The 25,015-nt window shown below is 33.1% G+C and overlaps 1 pseudogene; it reads right to left on the minus strand.

The window, feature by feature from the left end:
- Positions 1 to 498: 498 nt before the first annotated feature.
- Positions 499 to 4,155, minus strand: LOC120207913 (annotated as a pseudogene).
- Positions 4,156 to 25,015: the final 20,860 nt, after the last annotated feature.

Below are 25,015 nucleotides of genomic sequence, written 5' to 3' on the forward strand. Positions count from 1 at the left end.
TTAGTTTATAAATTTTAATACAATTATATATTTAAATTATGCTCATAGACATCATGTTTTTATTTATTTTTTATGATATTTTCGTATATATTAGTTCATTCCATAAATTTTACATTTTAAATTTTGGAACAATTAAAGGGAAATTCGGTTGAATTTTCCTTGGGAGATGTTTTAAAATTTTAAAGTAATTTGGAAAATTATATGATAAACGATGGTAACACTAAAATCTGATTTATTTGTTTTCCTCTTTTGTCATAATATTTTATTTCACATAAACAGAAATTTGTTAATATTACAATAAGGAATGAAAACAAACATGCAGAATGTAGTAGTTCAAAATAGCAAAACATACAAAATGGCCACTCAATGCCGAAGCTCCTGTATGATACACAACCAAACAGACATATATATATATATATTATGTATAACCATCAATCTGTTTTCTAACAACGGTGCCTGAATTCTGAACTATATATATCTCTGTGTTATTCTGGATTTTCATTCAATCAAGCTGCCTATCATTATGTAACTAATCCGATCAATGAACTCTTCTACCTGTAAAAGTTGTTATATACACAGAAGCAGGAAATGCAAAATCATACCCAGTTGTTAGGAAGTGAAAAATCATGAAATCTGAAGGAGACTTCGCCGGCAGTGTCTCGCTGCAAACGGCGGCCCGGCTGCTCGCTCGAGGGTATGCTTTCATTTGGTTCATCTGGTGGCAGGGGCAAGACTTGGTTGTCGTTAGGTTGGTGGGTTAATCTAATTTCTGGGACAATGGTAAAGTTGATGAAGAGGGAACCCACAGCCTGGCAGTGCTAAAACCTCGGAAACCAACGATTGATACCACAAGAAACGTGCATTTGAATCGGCACATTAGCATGCCGGTTAGTGAGAGCTTTTGACTTAGGGAGACAGTATCAAAGCATCGAACAGCTCCGGTTGAGGAAACCATCCATGGAAGAACCTTCTGGTTTGATAATCTTGAGACACCAGCAGCCTGGATGCGTTCAGTGCTTCTTTGTAGAGAGTGCTGAGTCCAGATCTCGTCGAGGGCACGTTTTCATCACCATCAATGACAGATGATATGTAGATGAATCCCTGTTATTAGAGAGAAGATAAATATATAAACAAATGCCGACCCAGAGATCATCATGGAGAATCAGATGACATACCTCTTCTGTGCGGCTAATGGCGAACCCGAGCTTTATGTCATCTTCTTTTAGTTTGATCTCGATTGCAATTTCTTCCACAAGAGGGGCATACCATAGACGGACTGCTCTCACGACTCCAATGTCAACCCCATGATAGTCCTCAAAACCATATAGACTTGCATTGGCAAGGTTCGATAAATCAGATAATGACCCAGCATTCACAGTAGCTGAGGCTGTTTCCCCAGAGATCTGCTCAAAAATTGTAGAAAAATCAGTTCGAGTGATCAGATGAACATGAACCAGCTTGCCTAACTGGTCAACCTGAGAAGCTGGTGTCTTAAGGGTTCATATAAGAAAATTGCCTTAAAATTTAGCCTGTCCAAGTGTTTAAAATTTAAATCGTCGATAGCTAACATCAGTACTTTGATTGAAGATTCAAGTCACTACTGCTTCTAAAGGATTAAGGCTTTGGCATTGTACCTTAGTGAGCAAGGATTCAGTCTGGATATTCATGAAAACAATGGGAACCCCAGAGGCCTGAGATGCAGTAAGCCAAGAATTTGCTCGAGCAAGGGTATCCTCTAAGTCATTGTATCGAGAGGCCATTCGATCTGAAGCCTTAGGAAGGAGGAGAATGGAAAGAAAGCTGCTTGAGTTGGGAACTGATAGCATCTCCTGCATCCTCCTTTCCCATGGATATGAGACTATCCATCCTGAAGCCTTGTCCTTTCTAGTTCACTGACCATCCTGGAGCTCCTTGAAGCTGCAAACTCATTGTTTAACATCGAATTAGAAACTTGGGGGGGGGGGGAATGAAAAGATTCAAACTTCTATTTTCAACAAGTTAATGGTCAGTGCAGAACATTTACTTATGGAGAACTATGCAGAGATAGCATACCAATTACCAAGCACCAAATGGGGTTAAAGAGAAATGATCGTCAACACTCCATTTATCTACTCAAACAGACAATTGAGTTAATTATTCAATTAAAAGTATAAATCCAGCAACACAATGTTGGACAAGTAGAGAACAGTGACCTTTAAGTAGCATTAAGCAAGGACAATGTATGCTTATTAATACTTATACAAACATATTTCGTATGTTACATTCATGTTCGTACACTAGGATTGCAAATGTCGTTTACACCATTGATGCCAGTTGAGATTCGTACCAAAAAAATTCTGTGAAGGGACAAAGATGAAGGCTATTCTTACCGCTTAAGGATTGAAGGGTTGATTAGACTAACTTGTAATCACTTTAAGGAGTGATGCTCACGCACGGATAACATAGTTTGTGACTACCAAAACATAATCCATCCCAAAGTTGAGTCACTAAGGCTTTCACCGAATCCATAAACAGGGATGTATGGACTGAAATTTCCATTAATTTAAGTATTTTCCTTATATTTTTTATTGATTATCTAATCTCATATCCTGAAATTTTATAATTTTGCACCTCTTAAATTTCTAATAGAACTTCTTAAATTCGCACACCTAACATAAATTCTAAGCCAACAATTTATGCTCACCGTTTCAAATTATGAAATTCTAAGCCAACAAGAAACTTTTTTATAAAATCCATTTTCGAACATGTAAGTTAAAGTCCCTAAATAACCATTGAACAATGGTTTACAAAACCCAAGATAGAATAATTTATCATTTGGTGCTGGGAGCAAACTTTTTACAAGCTGGTATACTTTCTAGTCTGAACACTAGAGCCCACACATGGAAAACAAAAAGGTATGAAAAAAAGCTAGCTTTCAAAAGTAGCTGAGCATTAATGGCTGTAATCAAGCAAAAGGCAAGATTTAGGTCAATTAACACAAGAATACAAACATCACATTGTTAAAAACATGTTCTTTGAGAATATTGACAGATACACCACCCCCAATAAAAGTTGACTTTTAATGATGCTTTTACTATTTAAAAGAATTTTAAATATAAACAATTCTGTTATTTTCAGATAGTGAAATTAGTATAATTTTATGCATATTGTTTTTGACATTTTAGTTTAAATAACACATTTTTCACATCAATATATACTAATAAATTCTTCAAATATTCATTTCATTTTATCATTTAAACACATTCTTTAACCCTAACATTTTTTACAAGCAATTGCAAACTAACTCTTCAAACTTTTTCTACAGAACCATTTCTATATTAAGAGGCGGCGTTTATTCATATATACCATTTTAATTTAATCGCAGAATTTTTTTGAAATAAAACTAAAGAGTATTTTATTTAGTAAATATAAATAATAAATATAGTAAAGATATTAGAAAAATAAATTATTATTACACGTGTCTAACACAAATATTCAGTACTTAATAGAACGCGGGAGAATCAAAGCGATAAGATCGAAAAGTCTAAAGTGCAAACAAAAAGAAAAAAAATCGGCACTCGAGTAGGCCACGGGCCAACTCGGAGGAGAAAAAATAGTCAAAAGAGAACCAACTCACCTTGCAAGTCGAAGCACTCGCACTCGGTGCGATCCAAGAAGCCGACAGCGTAATTGGGATCCGCTATAGACCTCAACATGTACTGTTTTTTTCCGGCAAACTCGTTAGGCACGATACACGCTTGCAGCTGAGCGAACTCATCGTTGCTTCGCCTGACTCGGACGAGGATGGAGGTCTCCTTGTTCTTAAAGGAGCTGTGAAGGATCCTCTGGACTCCGCTCCTGCCGCCTTTAAAAGGTTCCCTATGAGTCAATCCTGAGCCAGAACCAATACGAATCTCCTCAACAATATCGCCGGTCTGGAGCATGTCTCCGGCCCATTCGTCGGCCTTGGAGCTCCCTTTTAGACACTCGATCGACAGTACGTGCGTCGATCTCATGCTCTCCGATTGTAGAGTTCGGTCCATGGTCATTTTCCGGGTCGGGGAAAACAGTATATAGTCGTTACAAAGATACTTTCGACGATCACCACCGCGTGTATTCAACCAAGAACAATTTGATAGAAATGTTGGTTTCTGAAGGGAGAAATGAGAATATTATTGAAATAAGACGATAATTGAAAGAGAGGTGAATAAAAGGATAATGGAAGGGCAAAGCCAAGGACAGAATGGAGAATTGAAAATTACAAGAGAGAGAATAATTTGTTGAAAAATATTAAGATACGGAATCGTAATATGGTTGAGATACGGAATATGAATTTGTGCGGTGATTTCTTAGATTTTTTAATATATTTCTGAGATATTTTTAAAGGATAAATAAAATACTTCCTTTATATTTGTAAACTTAGTAAAAATTTGAATTCGTAGATTTATATGCTAAAACATGACGATATCTTTGCTAACTCCAAATTATCTATATGTCGGACCTCACTTAGGTTTCAAATTTTTATATTCTAAGATTCTCTTCCCATTAGCAAGTAGTAATAATAATAATTGTTCATTTGTTTGAAAATTATAGTATAAAATTATTTGTATAGGTTGTTTACATTATTTTATAATAAAATTAATTTTTATTTAATGTCGTGGACTTCGACAACTCCACGAAGAATCTTTAGCATACAAAATAGAATATCGCACCATAAATTACTGTGTAGTGTTTTAATTAATTATAGGGTAAACTACGCCAATGGTCATTGATGTTTGGGTAAGTTTTCGTTTTTATCACTAATATTTTAAAAGTTACAAATCTGTCACTAACGTTATTGTTTGTGACAAAATGGTCACTAGTTGTTAACATCCGTTAAGAGGCATACCGAAAAATACAACTGGACCGTTATTTGCTGAGTTGGATCGTTGATCGCCATTTTGACTTCTTCTTTTTCTTCTTCAAGCCATTCCCCATCTTCTTTTTCTTCACTTTTATTATTTTTTCTTTCTCTTCACTTTTCTGCACTTTTCTTTTTTTCCTCTTATCACACACATGACACAATCCTCTTATCACTCTCAAGGCTCATCATTCCCATGCTTTAAAGGCATGCTTGGGGGACAAAGATCCGTCGGTAGTTCTCCACAACAGTGGTATTTCTCCTCAGTTTCTTTGTCCATACTCTATGGAGATGACTGCTATTTTCCGAGTTGGATATATGAATGTATCGTGTTTAAAATGTTTTCAAACTTTGATGGTTGCTTGGTGAAGGATTCGTCCGACGAAAGGAAAGTAATATGTGATGAAAAGCTGAAAGAACTCTTCCATGTCGAAACGTTCCATGGCTTCACTGTGACAAAACTCTTAGTTGCTTATTTTCACAAGACATGACATCACAGTACGAGCCCTATGCTCCGATATTTGTTGTTGTAAATCTCAAGAAATAAGATACTCGAAGACGAGCCACACATGATACATAATTCTTCTAATATTTTGATTGTGAGAGTATAAATGCAAGAAATCCTATTTAATGTTAAAACAACAACCAATCAGTACCTAACACCCGCCCGCCGATTAATCAACCAGTCCTTATCTCCATCACGTACTGTTAGATTATACAACCCATCATTCATTCCTAAAATTAATTTTTATGAAAAATTAATCTTTTACCAATAAAGTTGTAAGAAAAGAAAAGTCAGAGAAGAACTTTACACTGGAGCAAGAAAGAAGGGCACTGGCTCTCTAGCAATGTAAGGAATTCCAAGCAAATTACAGTGAAAGTGACAACGCAGGCACCCACGCCCTTAGCACGCGCATAGCCATCGGCTGCATATCCGACGTTAAGTTCTCGTTGCAGCATTCGACTAAGCTCAGCTCAGGTTCTGCTATTAGATGATCCAACAGAGTCAAGTTGAAGTCACCAGGAATTGGGAACACGTCTTTCACACTGATCTCCACGATCCTCCTTGCCAGGTGGTGCCCCAGGGTACCACTCGAGGCATCTCTGCGGACCGGGGGTGTAAGGAACTGGGATGAGTTATCAAACCGATTTTATTACCGACTTCCATGTAGTAAAATTTTTCAAGAAAGAATGTGGTGGTTGGAATAGTGCCTATGGCGAGTTCTTCATTTCCTGGTATTCTCAGATGCTGTTGGAACACGGTGAGAGAATTTTATCGTATGCGACATCGATTTTTTACGGCAAAGGTGTGAAGATCTCTTTGAAAATTGCTAGAATCCATTGGCATTACAGAACCCGATCACATGCTCCTGAACTCACAACAGGGTACTATAACACAAGGTACCGAGATAGTTACCTCTTGATTGCTCAAATGCTAGCACGTCATGGTGTCGTTTTCAACTTCACTTGCATAGAGAAGCGTGATCACGAGTAGCCTCAAGATGCACTATGTGCACCTGAGAAGCTGGTGAAGCAAGTAGCTTTTGCTACTACATCAGCGCAAGTTCCACTTGCCGGGGAGAATGCATTTCCCCGTTACGATGAATACGCCCACGAGTAGATCTTACAAGCATCATCGTTGGATGTTGATGGCTCTCCATTCGATAGAGAGATGTGTGCATTCACGTACTTGAGGATGAACCCATCGATGTTTCATCTAGAAAACTGGAGACGCTTTGTTGGATTCGTGAAGAAGATGAACGAGGGGAAATGTGAAGAAAAAGAAGATGGGGAATGGGTTGAATAAGAAGAAAAGCCAGTTAAAATGGCGGTCAACGATCCAACTCAGCAGATAACGGTCTAGCTGTATTTTTTGTCACGCCTCTTAACGACTGTTAACGACCAGTGACCATTTTGTCGCAAACGATAACGTTAGTGACCGATTTGTAACTTTTGAAACATTAGTGGTGAAAATGAAAACTTATCCAAATATCAATGACCATTGGCGTATTTTACCCTTAATTATATAGTCTCTGTTTTTTGTTATTTCTTCTCTTTTTTCTTCAAAAGGGGTATTCATGGCATAGAAAACAGTTCATACTTCGCCAAATTCAGTAAAAAATATTTAGAGAAATAGTATTTTTAAAAAAGTTCTTCAAGATATACTATGATTTGTGTAATAATAAAGTTGTCTAAAGACGAATATAATTTCACTCCAAAATTTTCATCTGACCAATGAATTGTTGAGGACCGAAAATTAGTTTAACTATATGTTTTTGATATCTACATGTCTGAGGTTTATTTGATTGAGATTTAAGGTTTCTCAAATTGGGAATGAGAAAAGTTAAAAGTTCAATTGAAAAAAAGAGAGAGAAAATATTAAGTTTTTTTATCAGGTCCCTTTTTCACTATTGATTCATAATTTTATTTTAAACGTACAATATTATTTTATAATTTTATTTATTTATACAAAATAGTATTATTTGAATAATTATAAAATATGTTAAATATAATTATAAATTAAATTAAAAATGTTATGAGATTATAATAATAAAATCTTAATTTATATTTTAATATTTTTAAAGTTTTATTTATTATGAATAAAAAATTCAAGAAATAAAAAGCACTAATCACTATTTATTTGTAGAAACAAAATACATATTAATAATATTGTATATAAATTATCTATAGTAAAATTTATAAAATTGAACTTTTTACATTTAAGGGTAAAGTACATAAATGGTCATTCAATCATAGGACATTACTTTGTTGAGTCATCTGACTATTAAAAGTTACAAAATGATCATCTGACTATTTATTATGTTCTAAACTAGTCCTTTATCGTTAAAAAATCAACGGTTGTCTGAGTTGGACGTTAACATGTTAACTGAAATATAATTGTTTTTTGAGATTATGAAATCAAATTTTGTCATATATCAATCAACAAGTTAATATCTAGTTTAGAATGTCGTCAATTTTTAAAGGAAAATGACGAGTTTTGAACATATGAATAGTCGAGTAATCATTTTGTAAATTGTAATTTCAGAAACTCAACAAAACAACGTCTTATAGTAAAGGGACTATTATATAACTTTTAATAATTAGGTGATTTAATAAAATAATACTTTATAGTCAGTGATCTTTGTGAATTTTACCCTAAATTTAAATAATAAACTTTGTTGGTTATGTGTATACACAGCACATAGTGGTTAATTAAATTTTTATTTCTTTAAGAGAATCAAAGAAAAAGCTATCCAAATTCCAAAGCATGCCAATTTGAACATGTAAGAGAAGCTTCGCCGAAAAGGAAAAAGTAGAAATTGATGATTGGACTGGTTCGGTCTAAACTGCCCCGTGACCAGTTATGTCCTATCTACTCCAGTAAATTTTAGAATATTTATTATTTAATTATAATTATTAAATTTATATAGATTATAATTATACTTATTCTTCAAATTATACGGTGTGATAATTAAAATTAGTTGTAATTAATTTATAAATGTGAACTCTATAACGTTGATAATAGTTAAGATAATTAGTATGATATATCATTAATGATATCGTATGATTAGACTTTTACCTCCCTATTTATATTGTGCAATATGTTTGCATCTATGAATTGCAAGTAACTCAACAGAATAGATGTTTATCGTTAACTTTGTTAAGTAGGGGTATATAAAAAAAAAACTGATTTGATTGATTTGATACGTTGACATGTTAATTTAATCTGAAAATTTAAATATTTGATCTGTTTTTAAATGATTCAGATCACGTATCTAAAATAAATTTGGGTAATCAGATCAAATAAATTCTAATTTTATACATATACTTAAAAACGTATCGATACCAAACTATAACATATAATGTTTAAGTCAACATTTTCGGTTTCGATAAACCAATATTGTTAATTTTAACATATTTTCTTCACTTTCTTATATATTACTATGTATATTGATACTTGTGTACACGATATTGATACTTCTTACATGTAAATCAACACTTGTATGAATATTTGTTTACGTATATTGAAAAATAATATCAATACCAAACTATAATATATTATGTGTAAATCAAGTTTTACGATTGAGCAATACTGCTTTTCTTAAGTTTCTTATATGTTATTTATTACATGTATCAATATTTGTATATCAGTACCGATACTTACAGTCTCACATTTTTCCCCGATCCAACCTACCTCAAATGTTAAAATTTCACCGGTTTTGTTTAAGTTCCAACCTGCTATCTTCTCATGTATCGATACTTGTATACATGAATCGAAAAAAGTATTGACATCTAAATGTAACATATTATGTGTAATTCGACATTTTCGATTGCGCTCAACTGGTTTGTTTAAGTTCTAACCTCTTGTCTACTCATGAACTTATGTATCAATACATATATATATATATGTATTGATACTTACTGAAAACTAAAATTTACCGGTTATTAAATTTTTTAATAATTTTTTATATTTTTCACCTACAATATTATTATTAAATCAACATTTCCTGTAACATTTAACCGATTTTATTAGATATCTAATTAAATTTTCGATCACGTCATTTATTAAACTTATATTAATCCGTATTTTCTTTTACATTCCCATTAACTTAGGAGTTGAGACTCAAATGGGTCTTCGAGAAGACACCGACAACCTATAAGTCTGCATACGACAAGTGCATAATAGTTTTTATATATTTTTTAGAATAATGGAAATAGAATGTTCCAATTAATTAATTTTAAATAAATATAATATTCAACACGTTAATGTGGACTCCTGCTGTATCGCATTGGAAAATTATATTATTTATTTTTAGAATTTATACTATTTTTGCCGAATATTGTTTTTAACCATTTTCTAAAAAAATAAATTTAATTTATCACGTTGGAAGGAGTATGATAAATAAAATGAATAAGAAAAAACAATTAAAAAGTGTGACTTTTAATTTTATAATTATGCAAGTGGTAAGTAATTTATCCAACATTATTATTGTCAATAAATGTGTGCTTAGGGAATTTGGGGATTAACATTATTATTATTATTATTATTTTGAAAGTGATATACTTTGCATGATAAAGAGGACATACAAATGTACGACATATGTTTCATTAAAAAATCATCTTACACCTAAACGGAGAAAAAAAGTGCATCATGATCGAATCAAAATTACACCAATATGATCTAAGAACTCAAGGATGCTAACACCCCCAAAAACCATACTATGAGTTAAATTTAAAAGCATAATTCTAATTTTAACCCTATTATATTTTTGGTCAAATTCATTTTTACTTGATTTTATTTAAATTTGATTATCTATTTTAAAAAAAATAATTTTTGTTTAAAGAAAATATTGACACAATATTAAATTTTTAAACGATTTAAGATAAATACAATATGTTAATCTACACAAAGATGAATCGAGGGACGGGTGGAGGTAGTCGTCCCCCTGAATATTTAAAATTATCATATATTTTAGGTTTTATCTCTATGTAATTTATATTGAAAATATGTTTTCATCCATCCAAAAAATTATAAATTCGTCCCCTCTTAAAATTTTAGAGGTCCCTAATATAAAATCATATAGCCGTTCTTGAATCTATATGTATTTCATATCAACATAATATTATTTATCTTATATATCATGTTAATAAACAATTTAAAATTATAAAAATATTTTAAATATAAACAATGTAAATTTTTTTAATAAAATATACCTAGACTATTAAGTAAGATGTCATGTTAATAATGTTAGAATTGATCAGATCCATCAACATTTATTCATCAACAACTAAGTTCAAACTTAATTTTTCACTCACACATAATTTATTGAATGAACTCAATAATTAAAAGGAACTTGTGTTGTCGATTGTTAAAAAAATTATAAATATGTCAATCAATAAAAAAAACTTTATAATCATTTTAAATTAATAAAAAATCTTTATCATCCCCTAAGAGTAATAAAAAAAACTTTATAATCACCTAAGAGTAATAAAAAAAAACTTTTTAATCGTGAAGTTTATTTAACTTAGAGTCTTCTTTTTTGGCTGTAATTGGTTTTCTGAAAAATGAATTACTGGAATTTTAATTAATGGAAAATGAATTATTGTAATTTGAATTTTGGAAAATGAATTACATTTCTGGAAAACGTTTTTCGGAAAATGTTTTCCATAAAATGAAATACATTTTTCTGAAAAACATCTAGAAAACGTTTTATGATGTTTGGAAACTGTTATTTAAACATTTTTTTCACTAGTTGATGAGTTTTTTAAAAATTATTTATTATAAATATTAAATACAATACATAATATTATTTATCATAAAAATTAATATTGTTATTTTAAAATATTAAAATAATTTATTTATTATTAAATATTATTTTTATAATTTTATTAATAAAAAAATTAATATTGGTATATTTTAGTGAAATAAAAATATTATAAATTATATTAATTATTTATTAAAGTAATAGTGTTATATTATATTTTAAAAATATTAATTAATATATTTTAAATATCTTTATTAAAATATTATTATATTATTATATTAATATTAAATATATAAATAATATTATTCATTATTAAATATATAAAAAATTATTATATATTTATTAAAATAACAATATAATATCTTATATTATTATAATATAATGTTATATTATTATATTTTAATAATTAATATTTTGAGTATTTATTTTTGAAGTGAAATGTTCGGAAAATAACTTACGGAAAATCATACCGTAAGTCATTTTCCAGAAAACACAAAGGAAATTATGTTGACCATGAAAATGAATTACGTTGACTAACCAGTTTTCCTCCAACCAAACACTGGAAAATATTTTCCGAAAAACGAATGACGTAAGACAAATGCAGGAAAATATTTCCGGAAAACGAATTACATAAAAAAAACACGAGATTTCGGGGAAAACCAATTCTGTAATTCATTTTCCGGCAAACAAACATATCCTTAATTTGATTTAAGTGTTGGTTACAGAGGCATAAGCATAATTAGGGATGGGTATGGGTCGGGTTTCGACCTACCAGACCCGACTCAAAAATTTTATAGCATTCAATTGACCCGACCCGAACATGATCCGATTTTTTGAGATAAAATCTAAATCCGATCCGACCCAACCCGAAATAATAATAAAAATATTATTTTTATTCAATAAAAAAGTGATTTAATTGAAAAAAAAAGTAATATATATAGAGAGATATTATTGTAATTATTACTAAATTATAAGATAATTTTTTTTTTGAATCGGGTCGGATTGGGTATTTTCACCCTAAACCTGAATCCGTTCAAACCGAGCATAACCTTTAAAAAACCTGACCTAATCAGGTCGGGTCGGAACATATCGGATTTAGGTCTCATGCCCATCCTAGGCATAACCAATCAAATATGATTAATCTAATGATTAAGAGCCTCAATTACTGCTTATGTTAGGTGGCTTTACTCCCCCCCCCCCCCACTTATGGGTCCATATGCTTAGCTTCGTTATTAAGGTTTAATCGCCTAAAATATTCTCTTCTGTCCAAATCAACACAACAATCGTTTTCTCCTTCAATTTCTTTCATGACCAACACACAACCATTTTTTATTTTATAAAAAATGTATTCATCTCTTACATTTCCACGGTGATGTAATATAAAGGTGAAATCCAGATAATATAATAACACAATTAGATTATAATGACTTAAAATATGAGATTAAAAATAAGAATCAAGTCAATTTACGCATAATACATTGATTAAGAGTATAATTTAAGTATAAAAACTATCGACGGCCAAATTAGAGTATTTGGACTGAACTGATAACTTATGTATCATATAAGGACTAGTAAAAGATTTATTATTGTTTAAACCGATATATGGGCACTCTTTTTTCTCTACTCAGGTTTATAGAGATTTTTTTAACGAGGTCGATGGTTCGATGGTTTTGTATGTGATTCGTTAATAACATACAAAACTTCCCCTTTTCAAAAAAATATTAAAAAATAAAATGCCTTCCATGTTTAATTGTTGAGTATTAGTTTTATATAATGGAGAACGAAGATTAGTCGATCAATTTAATAATTTAGTTGACTGAAAAATGAGTGATAGAGATGAAGATAACTAAAGTGTGAAATTTTATTGGTTGAAACCAGATAACATCCAAAATCAACATCTCAATAAAATAAATGCGAATAATGAAACTTAAACAAAATTCGGATGAATAATTAAAGGGTGCGTACCACACACAATACAATAGATAATATAGATAATTTTTTTTACATAATGTCTATTTTTTCCATAATTTTTAAAACTTTTAAATTGAGTTCAAACCTACAACTTCTAGACGTTGCAACTTAATGTTTATTTAGCAAGGATGCACCAATTTTTTTGTGCTTTGCGTTTCAACGAATAAGAATATTTTGTCGATGAATTTTAAGAAACACGTTGTTACTTAAATTTTAAAAAACAAAAATAACTATTTTATAAGACTTATAATCTATCTATACTATATAAAATGTTTAAGTTTTATATTTTATTTGATCATTGGATCAGTTAAATTTAATGATTAAATTAAATTTTTTAATTTTAATATAATTTATTTCCCCCGTAAAATCATATTTATATCCTATTTTTATTTTTAATCATTTACTTTTACTCATTAAATAATTGAAAAAAATGTAAAATTTTATAAATATATCCCACCTTATTGTATAAATATAAATAATTAAAAATAAAGAATTTTATTGAATTCAACTTGACCCAATTTTATTGAAAATTGAGCCCAAAGCTGAAGACTCCTAAGACTCTCTTGTTGGGCCTGGCAGTCGCTTTATAGATTTTACCCTTTTTTGGTATGGGGGCTGTACTATAATATAGCTTAATTAAATATGCTTTGTGAGCAATTTAATCAATACATTTTTAAATAGATACTACATTATACTTACCCAAAATTGATAAAAAAATAAATATTCAAATCAATAAAATTAAATAATAATTTAGAGGGATCTAAATGCAAAATATTTACGTTAAAAAATAATGAAAACATTTTCAAATAATACGAGTTGTTCTGGTCAAAATCCAACCCTACTCATAAGTCGCAATTAAAGCAACCATCTTTGATTAATTGACTTGAAAATAATAATACTTTTTAGTTTCGTTAAAATCATCATTTTTTACATAGAGATTTCAAGTATTTTATAAAATAACAATTATCTTTGACTGCTATATTGATTTAAATCTGGTCAAATTTTAAGATTTGTATTTAATAGTTCAAAATAAACATGTTTTTGCCTTCATCTACTCGAATTTTAGATTTTTATATATGAATTTTTAAAATTGTTTAAATATAGTATATAAACATGTGTTCATTGAGTGACTTAATATAAAGTCTATACCAATATGTCATCGCCGTCGTTTGATTGACTAGTGCAAATATGTCTCCGACACATACCACATATATTATTTCCCTTTGAATAAAATTTGTACAATTTTTGACCTATTATTTTTCATTTTTTGGGTTGTGAATGACGTTAATGTAGGAGAGACTGTCTTGAATACCAACAATGTAGGCAAACGTGTATCCCTACAAAACACGTCTTTTGAAAGGTATTTTTACATTGAAATATTTTTATCAAAAGGCCGTGAATGCTATTTGAGTAAAAAAAAATAAGTTTGAATTTTATTCTAATAAATTCACCCAAAATATTTGTAGATATCAATTATATTTATATATTGTCTAATAACTCTTAAAGTTAATATGTTAAATAATTTTTTTTGTATAAGTTTCAAAAGGTAATTTCAAAAGGGGAAAATGGCAAAAGGGCAAAAGGTGAAGCAAAGGAAAGCAAAAATTAGATTGTAATGAATGGTCTGAGAAGGAGAGAAGGCTAAATGAAGATCCTCCACTCCCCACGTTAAAGCAAAACTTGTACGACCCTAATATGTTCCACCACTAAACTCTACACCTCTTTATAGGTTGGTCCCCATACTTAATTTTTATTATTATTTATCCCAACCAAAGCAACCCTAACCAACAAAAACATGGACCCCGATAGTTTGTTTTAGGAATAATTCTTAAATTAACCCACAATATTTATTTCTTTTTCATTTTAACTTTAAACCTTTTCGGATGTTAATGTTGACGTGATAATTCATGTATGCTTTCTTATTATTTATCAATATTATTATTTTAATAAGTACATGTGGATTGTATGTAGATTATCACACTATTGTTGTTAAAATTTCAGTGATTCAATTAATTTTTCATAGAAAAACAAATTGATTAAAATTTCGACGTTTTTCCCGAAATATCACCTATACCCTATAATATTCCCTGTCAGGCACCTTTCAGACTATTTTTCTCGATCTAACACCCTTTGCAGTAAGGCCCCCTATAGCGCGCTTTCTGTTGATCTGACGTCACGTGGGGTATAGCGCAGGGCAGGGGCCGCGCTTTACCTTTAATGCTGACACGCGTGAGAAAAGCGCGCCCCTTGCGGCGCGTCTTAGGTTTAATTACCCCCTACCCCGGTCGTTCACACCCAACCCCCTCCCTATAAATACTCTCATTCTCAATGACTTTCATCACACCAAATTCTCTCAACTTCTCTCAAATACTCTTATATTCTATTTTAATTGTTTAAGGTATATTTTATTATATTTAATATTTTGTTTTTAATTTATTTAAGTATTTAAATTTATTTAATATTTTATTTAATTAATTTTTTTGCATATATAAAATGAAAGGAGGTCTTTTTCGCTTGGATGAAAATCATATATCGTGACATTTTGCTGATACGATAACATTTTAACATTTTAATATAATTTAAATTATTAGTAATAATTTATTTATTTAATGCATGATTATTAGTTTAAAAATTAATTTTTTAATTATTTAATTTTAGGAGAGGGACCGTGTATTAGATCATTTTATTATGAATCTTAAGTTAGTGATACCTAATCGTGCCTTGTTGTATTTAGTAGAGGCTGGATTCGGTCACATAGGTAGATATGAGGTTCACTGTAAGATAGAACTAGACATTATTTATGCCTTAGTGGAGCGGTGGAGGCCGGAGACCTACACATTCCATCTTTCGTGTGGAGAGTGCACGATTACACTTGAGGATGTTTCTATGCACCTGGGGCTTCCGGGGGATGGCGCACGGTTCATGGACTGCTTTGTGCTGGGACTATCTAGGGCGTGTCCCGAAAAGTTTTAACAGTGGTCGAATACCGTTAAATTGGTTAGATGCCAATTTTCGAGAGTTGAGCGAGGACGCCTCTGATGATGAAGTTAAAATGTATGCACAGACATGCATACTGCAGCTGATAGGAGGGTTGTTGATGCCGAACAAATCGTGCAACCAAGTTCACTGTATGTGGTTGCGATATCTTGGCGACTTTCATCTGGCCAGATCACTCAGTTGGGGTTCGACAGTTTTGGTTTTCCTGTACAAGGAGATGTGTCGAGCCACTGACTACAAGAAAAATGCTATCGGCGGATATCTCCTGCTGCTGTAGTCTTGGGTATGGTATTGATTGCCCTTTTTATGTCCCGTTGTCAAGAACCTGTTCGTATTTCCGCTACTATTGAGGTAATTATAAAACTGATTTCGTATATTAATCATTTTATACAGTGTATAATAAATTTTGTTTTCTATGAATATGTGGTCTACTGATAGGAAAAATCATCAGGAGCTACATGATGATTTAGAAAAAAATAGAGTGCTAATTGATCATAAGGCTAGCACACATGTATGTATTTTAATGTTTAAAAATCGATTTTAGATTATAGTTGTATAATTAGATTATTATTTTGATAAAAATTATATATATTTGTTTTAGTTTTAATGAGTGACATATTATAATGATGATGTGAGAATGGTGATCCCACCTGAGTTGAGGGGCCTATTAAATGTTTGGATGGTGATGTTTCATTTGATCTGTTATACAATCGTCAAGTGGCACTCCACTGATCGCGTGCTCCGACAATTTGGTTGTTTTCAACCAATTCCGGAAGCACCTCGCAATATGGACGAGTTGCATAGCACAGATAGATGCGGCAAGACCGATACAGATTGATTGGTGAGGCATCATGAGTGGGTAGTGCTGTGGGAGGATTGACATCGGCGCATTCCTCGTAGAGAGCCCATTTTTACTGACCTCTTGATGGTTGCTGATGGTTATTATGAGTGGTTCAACATTAACAGGAAACCGTTTCTACTTTCCGAGGATGCACGAGGGTAGACCTTTCAGCGACGTCTACAGAGACGTTCACCGATATAGCACCATCGTCCCCCAACTCGTGGACGGAGAGCAGGTGCTTCCGGTTCATCCTCAACTGCACCAGTAGGACCTTCACAACAGCCACTGTCTACAGCGACTTACATACCGCAGCCATATGTGATATCGCCACCGCCGTTCCCTTACCCGATACCGTCGCCACCACCTGGTTTTATACCCCCCCCCCGCTCCGTCACAGAGTTTTATGACCCCATCCTGGAGGATATTATGGGTCTATGTTTACAAATCCGACTTGGGGTTCATATGCCCACATTTTGGCGGGTTCAACCTCATCACCCATGGCCGCAGCACAAACACCTCTTGTACAGTTTTCACACTTTGGATTTTATGAGTTTTCTCAGTTTTCGCATGCCAATGGGATAGTTAGTCATACACCTCCAGTGTTTTATTCTATAGAGGTGTTTCATCGTCATCAGCTCCTCATCAACCTAATGTAGCTGCTCACGACGACGACGACGGTGATGATGATGACAGCGAGAAGTCACAACCACTAATACGAAGAAATCCTCCTCGAGACCGACAACCACTGCCCTGCAGAACACATTCGCGTCGCAGACATCGATAGATTTTATTTTTTTATTATATTTGTATTTAGTTGTTTATTGGACTTTTTAATTGTAATTTTTTTATTATTTATCATTTAATACTTACTTTATTTCATTAATTTTTTTTGGATTTATTTTAATTTATTTTGTTAAATTTGTTGGACTTTTTGTTAATGTATTTTGGTTAATTTTGTTTATTATCATTTAATATCAGTTATTGTAATTTGTTTATCATTTACCATTTAATTCTTATTGTAAGTTTTTTGTATTTAAAATTATATTCAAATACCAAATTGTTATTGTTTTGATAAAATTTAATAATTGTGTTCGATAACTTTCTTCAGTTTGTCACTTATTGTAAGATCGAATAACATTAACTTGATGTAAATGTAAATTAAAGTACAAGAATTCTTATTTGATAAACAACTACATCAGTTCCTCATCAATTGTTACTTGATAACAACAGAAGAGGACATGTTTTTCTAGTGTGTCCTGAGTTTATACAATGCTCACATCTTCTGTATTGTCTAGAGCTTTCTCGAATATCCATATCACAATGAATTCAATTGGATTTTAGACGACCATGCTCCCTCAATAAAGTTGGATTTGGTACAATCGAAAGCCAATCATGAACCTCATCAGGGTCTTTGTCATTACCTATAGGGGGAACTCAAATTCGTATACCTTAAAAACTTCAGATAGTAGGTATACAGGATCCACAAAACAGTTATAGTCTTGACGTATATACGAGCAAGATGCTATCACATGAGAGCATGTATATTTCAGAGCTTGAAAAAACCCACAGTCGCACGTTCTATTCTGTAGATTTACTCTTAACGACAAAGCTTCAATCCCTTGAAGAGGTCGCGGCAACTCTGTGACACGAAACATTTCATGTCTTCTAGAGAAGCTTGTTACAGACATTCCATTTGATGCAACAAATTTATTTTGTAGATCTGCAACTAATCTAGGGTGATAGACATGACCGCCTTGTATCCAGGTTTGAGCTTGTCCCCCGAGCTTCGCAAAAAACGTCCCCAAACAAAAATATATAGTTTTTACCAAAGCCGCTACAGGTAAGTGACGTGCACCCTTTAAGGTTGAATTGATTGCCTCAGCCAAGTTGGTCGTCATGTGTTCATATCGATATCCACCATCATATGCGTTCATCCATATTTCTTTATCGATGAGGTTGACGTAATTGTATCATTCCTCATTTTCGCCCGCAAATCTTGAAGCATTGATTCAAACGTTTAAGGAAGTAGTTTATAACCTGATCAAAAAAATGTATAACTTACTAACTTGCTTTCTTTTCAAAATTAAAATGATCAAAAGAAAACAAACTACATCAGTTTCAGTTACCCACACGCACAATTAATTGACGATCATCATTCTTATTGTACATTCAATGGTAGTTCGCAGCAATGTGTCGGAGACAATACCTATGTTGGACAAAGGGTGGTTACCACATTGGACCCAAAGACTCCATTGCTGCTTTGATCCCAGCTCCGCGATCTGTTTCCCTCGTGATAACATGTGCACGCAAGTTTCGAAGGAAAAAAGCCCAAGAATCTGTATCTTCTCCTTCAACAAGAGCAAAAGTATCTGGAAGAATGTTGTGATTCCCATCTTGGACAACTGCCAATAATAAAACTTGCTTGTATTTTCCATACAAGAAAGTCCCGTAGATCTGGACCACAAGCTTGCAATATTTGACAGCATTAACGCACTGTGGGTAAGGCCAAAACACCCGGTAGAATTTGCATCGATCGCGAAGAACTCGATCATTATGGTATGCATAGGAGGTTTCAAAGTCCACAATTGTCCCAGAATTCAACCTCCGCACCATCCTAAACCAGCCTGAAAGTTCGTTGTAAGATGCATCTCATTCGCCATGAAGTTTGACAATGACATTTTGTTTTGCCAACCAAGATTTTTTTATAGGAGACAGTGTACACATTCTACGATTGTATAGCTGAAATCAACGCAACAACAGCTATATGAGAGCTTGCTTTTATCATAGGCATGGTGGCTTGACATATCACTTTAGATTCCAAGTTGGGATGATCTTGGTTGACCCCTCTAGCACAACATGTGTGAGGACCGTTGTATACTGTTAGTTTCCATATGTTGTTTTTCCTCTTTCTCTTCGATAAGCGAACTATCCAATTGCACCTGTTTTCGCATCGGGCACAGTAGCATACATATTTTTCTGCTATGGAGCGGTTGACTCTCGATTGAACAGAATTACGGATATTGTAATTTTTTATAGCCATCATCGCTTCTTCTTCGCTTGAAAACTCCATGACTAAAGATAATTCACCATTATTTATTGATGAGTAATATCCATAGTTACCGAGATGAGTCATATCCGCAAATTCTGGCCCGTACATTGCACCATAATCAGCTTCATACATGTGTGCTAGAGGGTCAATTTGTGCCACATTTAATGGAACTTCATCTACATTATCATCATCATCGGAGTTGAATTGCGGTGATTATGGGTGAATGAATAATTCAGTCTCAGCACCATCCGCACCAGGCTCACGAAGTGGTTCTTCTGGTGGAAATGATGGTTCATCCATGCTCTCCACATTTAGGTCGAAGAACCTACTAATTGCACGTCTTCCCCTTGAACTAGAAGGCATATCGACTTTGAGATCGAAAAAGCTCGCAGTGGAATGCCTCCCCCTGGAGCTTGAAGCTATCGTGTCAAATGGAAACTGCACAGATTGTTGCGTCGATGACATCTCCATATTAAGGTCAAAGAAATTTGTAGATGAATGACTTCCCCTTGAAATGGACGCGATGTTGCCATACGGATTGTTCGTGGACCCACCTCGGTACATATCGTAAGGAGTTACGGATGAATGTCTCCCCATTGAAGTTGATGTAACGGCACCATGATGCGGATTTCTCATTATGGCGTTAAAATCATTACACATTACTGTAGTCGGGTTGTTAACTTGATCAACTTGTTCAGCCAACCCATAGTGGGAGCTTAATGACTGACCCCGAATAACACGCACTTGAACAAACTTTGCATACATCTCAATATCACCGTCTGAATAATTACTTTGAGAATCAGCCATCATTTCTACATCATCATTGTTCGATAGTTCGAACGATGTATAAGTTAATGGCAACAATGATGTTGGAAATTTGTACTGCAACGACGACATTCTTCTACTACTTTCAACATGAACCTTCCTCGAAATCTTCATTATCAACTCCTCAAGAGTTATGTTTATCTTGAATGATATTTTAACATGCTCATTTGATACGAAAACAACGCTGGTTTCATCTTCTTGAATTTGTCTATCATAATAAACAATAGCTGAAAGTCGCACCATTCTTAGAGTTTAAAAGTTCGACAATATTATATCTGTAAAAAAATAACTGAAACAAACCCGATTAAATAAATAATATATGAACGAAAATATAACACCATAAATTTTTTACACATAAACGTAAATAATTTAAAAAATATAATTTTATATTATTATCTGCACCGCTAAAAGTATTTCGACGTATGCTCTCGCTTTCCCCTTGAACTGGCACAAAAATTAATGGAAAACAATTACTATAATATTTTTTCAAATAATCATAATAAACAATAAGTATAATAAAAAAATATTATAATAAAGTTACCTTATAACGAAAGATCGAACGAACTTCTGAATTAAATATAAGAGGATTTTCGAGTGTTATTTTCTAGTTAAAAGGATTGTTGTATTAATTTCTCGGTTGAGAGGGAATTGTGAGAGAGTTTACGGAGAGAGGACTATTTATAGCCGAGAGAGGATGCTTTAAAGCAGAGAGGTCCGGGTAAATAACCCAAGGCGCAGTCTCTGCACCGCGCCTTGCATTATTCATGTATGATAATTGAGCATGTGATAATTGAAAAACACGACTCCTGACCCGCGCTATAGCCCTACGTGGCGTAAGGCGCACCCCAGGGGCCTCGCTTTAGACACGTGTGTCAATGTCAGCGTAAAGCGCGCTACAGGGGGCGTCTTACTGCAAAGGGTGTTAGATCGGGAAAAGTAGTCTGAAGGGTGCCTGACAGGGAAAATTATAGGGCATATGTGATATTTAGGGAAAAACGCCTAAAATTTCAATATTAGTTATTAAAATAATATTAAAAAGAATAAACACTAGAGTGAGAAAAGGGATTAGACATTTAAACTCTTTCTTAAACTAATATTCTTTAAAAAATGTTAAACATCTAATTATTACATATAACTAGTAAAATATAATTTAAAAAATCAAATTATATGATAATTATTTGTATTGTAGGAAAAAGAGTGACAACAGGTATGACATGGCAGCCACTTCCTTATGTAGGTGAGAATTAGTGTCCAAATTCCCAATTAAGGTCTAGCCGTGCCCAACATTTCTACCATTCACATCTATCTTTTAATCTTATTTTTCTTTATATATATATATATAGAGAAAATCGCCTCAGTGACCAAAAAAAAGTTATAATATACGATTTTAACCAACTTTTTTTGGATTTGCCAAAATGACCAACAAAATCGCAACGCGAAATAAAAATCGCAACGCGATCCCCAGAATCGCAAATCAGTTTCCAAAATCGCAACGCGATTCTTGAAAATCGCAATGCGATAGTACAAATTCGCATTGCGATTTTCCAAAATCGCAACGCGAATATGAAAATCGCAACGCGAACACATAAATCGCAACGCGTATCCATAAATCGCAACGTGTATCCGTAAATCGCAACGCGTATGGGTAAATCGCAATGCGTATCCGTATATCGCAATGCGTATCCGTAAATCGCAACGATAATCCGTAAATCGCAACGAGAATCTGTAAATCGCAACGATAATCCGTAAATCGCAACGAGAATCTGTAAATCACAACACTGAAATTTTGGGTATATAACACTGAAATCATAAACTAAATCCCTAAATCGCAACTCATTCCATCTCCATCTATCACTCTCTCCGGCGACATCCGTTCCTATATCCAACGACATCCTTCCCAATCCGGCAATAGGTTTTAGTTTCGCAGCTCGTCTGTTTAGTAAATTAATTTACAACCATGAAATCATCTAATGTTGATCATGTTTGGATAGATTTGTGTTTTGGAGGGTCATGGGATAATGTTCATGGTGTTTTACAATATATGCCTTTACCATGAATCTTCAACTAAAATTGTCTTTACAAAAGTTAACTTATGAAACTCTAATGCTACGTGTTTCAAATAAATTGAATTTAGAGCCCCTAAGTGGATTTAGGCTATCTTATCAGAGAAATGGTAAAGTTTATTTGTTAACCGACAATGAAGATGTTGAACGATTCATTGCTTACATTAGTGTTTCACAAGATGATGTTGCATTGTATGTTGTTGAACCTAGAAGTAGTATTGTTGGGTCAGTAGCGGGTAGTAATCAACTAAGTTTTTCTCAAAACCCACAACCTTTCTCTAATCCAAATCCCAATCAACTTTCAGCACCAAATTCCGGTTTTCGTATTGACCAGTTAGACGATGATGAGCCAACAGAAAAAATTATGAGTACTAGTCAGTATTCGAAATTTGGTCTTGGTCAATATCCGGACTTTGATATTGGTCAATACACGGATTTTGATGATGTTTCAGAAGAAGAAACAGACCATGCGTGTAATGATATTGATATTGGTCAATACCCGACTTTTGATGATGAAACAGCCGTTGCCGAAGAATGTATTGTTGATGATAATGAGGAGGAAGTTACGACTGTGAATGAACATGTTGAACATCCATTCTGTAATTCATATAATCCTGAAGAAGAAAAAGAAGAAGAAAAAGTCCCCAAAGAAAAGAAAATGCCACGGGCGTATAACTGGAATATGCCAGAATTACTTCAGATACCGGAAGAAGAGTTGATAAAGAAAGCAGTTGATTGTTACACAAAAGTTATTCGTATCAAGAAAGATGATTGTTTTGATACAAATGAAGACTTGAAGATAGCTTTATATACGAAATGTGTGGAAGATGGCTATCAACTAAAAGTTAACAAATCAAGCAAAGATCGTTTCGAAACAAGGTGTATGATTGACAAAAACTGTACGTGGCGTATGATTGCAAAGAGAATAAAAGATTGCAAAATGTTTCAAGTTAGGACTTTTATTGATAAACATACATGTTCAAGAACCCAAGTTTTTCCTCACCATAGACAGGCAAACAAAAAGGTGTTGGGTGGTTTTCTGGCTGAGTTAATGTTTTTGAATGGCAGGGTATATCGGGGACATGAAATTATGACTGACATGAATGCTCGGTTCAAGATTAGTATATCATATTCTCAAGCTTGGAGAGCCAAATGTTATGCCTTGGAATTGTTGAGGGGGTCGCCAGAAGCATCGTTTGCCCAACTGCCGGCTTATTGTCACAATTTAAAGCTGAAAAATCCTGGGTCGGTAACTCATATCAAAACAGATAGAGATGGACGCTTTGAGTTGCTGTTTATCGCCATTGGTGCTACGGTTAGTAAATCAATATAATTTTGTTGACTCATTTTGTTAGTTACATGCATTTCACATTTAAATGATTATATTTCTTGTGTATATTATTTTGTAGATTCGTTCGTTTATTACTTGCATGCGCCCAGTTATTATAGTTGACGGAGCACATTTGAAAGGTCGATACCTTGGAGTAAACTTATTAGCAGTAGCCATGGATGCTAACAATGGGATATTGCCAATAGCTTACGGGGTTGGCAAATCTGAAACCTCTGATTCATGGACATGGTTTATGGGGCATCTTAGGGATTGCATAGGTCCTATTAGCAATCTGAAAATCATATCCGATAGGGCAAACTCAATTGACAACGCTGTTAGAAGGTGTTTCCCAGATGCTTTTCATGGACTTTGTGGTGTTCATTTGTATAGAAATCTAAAATCAAGGTCTGCTGGTATAAAAAAGCACAAATGGACATACTGGAAGGCTGTAAAAGCTTATCGGGAAGTGGATTTCAATAAGCATATAAATTGTTTAAGACGTGTTTTGCCTCAGTGCTCAAACTAGAAGATGTCGGGTTTGAAAGATGGTCAAGAGTACATCAACTTGGAGCAAGATATGGTTTCATGACGTCTAATAGTGCAGAATCAATCAACGCTCTAAGTCGTCATTCCCGGAAATTACCCATTACTATGTTAATGGAGTTTTTTTCGAGCCTCTATTCAACAGTGGTACTACAAGAAAAGAAACCATGCAGGTATTATTTCTTTGAATTCGTAACTTATCATATTTATATTTTACTAAGTATTGTTTATTTAAATTTACAGGAACATTG

The sequence above is a fragment of the Hibiscus syriacus genome, unplaced genomic scaffold, assembly GCF_006381635.1.
Source record: "Hibiscus syriacus cultivar Baekdansim isolate YM2019G1 unplaced genomic scaffold, ASM638163v2 tig00015467_pilon, whole genome shotgun sequence".
In the NCBI taxonomy this organism is placed as follows: Eukaryota; Viridiplantae; Streptophyta; class Magnoliopsida; order Malvales; family Malvaceae; genus Hibiscus; species Hibiscus syriacus.